General features: G+C 62.8%; 1 protein-coding gene across 1 annotated transcript in view; it reads right to left on the reverse strand.

Annotated features, from left to right (window-relative positions):
- The window catches only part of TRIB2 (tribbles pseudokinase 2), a 21212-nt gene extending 20386 nt beyond the window's left edge, over positions 1 to 826 (reverse strand). The window contains exon 1 of the mRNA XM_010566657.1: positions 753 to 826. The gene's annotated coding sequence lies outside the window, so the exon portion shown is untranslated. The remainder of the gene's footprint in view (positions 1 to 752) is intronic.
- Positions 827 to 835: the final 9 nt, after the last annotated feature.

Below are 835 nucleotides of genomic sequence, written 5' to 3' on the forward strand. Positions count from 1 at the left end.
AAACAAAAGGTTAGGTAACGCGCTGCGCGCAGCGGGGATCGTCCTTTCTCTCTCCTACGGCGAGGCAGAGCCGCGCTGCCGCCGCCGGGCTGTAGATGGCGTGTGAGCCTCGCCGCTGGCGCCCGGGGCGCTCCGAAAATGCCCCGCGAAATAGCGAGGGAGCATTTAACTTGGAGCGGGCAGCGGCCGGGCCGACAAAAGAGGGCTCGGCTCGGCGGGGGGGCCGGGCAGAGCCGCCCCGGCCCCGGCGGCGGCAACCGCGCAGGCACGGGGAACGGCAGCGGAACGCGGGGCAGCGCGCACCGCTCCGCGCCGGCGAAAAGAAACGCGCTGTCGTTGTCGTGGCCGCCTCGACAGAACAAAAAGTGCAACCACGGGCGAGGGAAGAGGAACGCTCGCACGTTTCCACTGCGCAGCGAGATTTTTGTTTGCGGGCTCGTTGCCTTCGCGGCGCTTTTAGTGTAGTTCACGCACAAAGAAAAGAAAAGAAAAACCAGCACGGCGAGAAGGGGGCTGACTTCTTGCTGCAGGGGCTGGAAGGGCAATAAGCGAAAGGCCGGGAGTGCGGAATAAATTGGAATCGTTTAAAAAAAAAATAAAATTGCAGGGAGCAGATTTTGCTGCTTCGGTCTTCTTTTTTTTTTTTCTTTTTTTCCCCCCTTGGGGGTAGGACAAGGGGGAGGAAAGGGATGGCCGCGCCGCTCCCCTTCAGCAAGGCATCGTCTCCCCCCGGCGTATTAATAGCTACTTACGTGGCGGGGACGCTGGCTGCCTCCGTGCCTCGCTGCCGGCCGCCGCACGCCCGCACGGTGCCCAGCGCGCAGGCTGACTGCCC

Source organism: Haliaeetus leucocephalus, unplaced genomic scaffold, assembly GCF_000737465.1.
Source record: "Haliaeetus leucocephalus isolate CR32 unplaced genomic scaffold, Haliaeetus_leucocephalus-4.0 Scaffold217, whole genome shotgun sequence".
NCBI lineage: Eukaryota > Metazoa > Chordata > Aves > Accipitriformes > Accipitridae > Haliaeetus > Haliaeetus leucocephalus.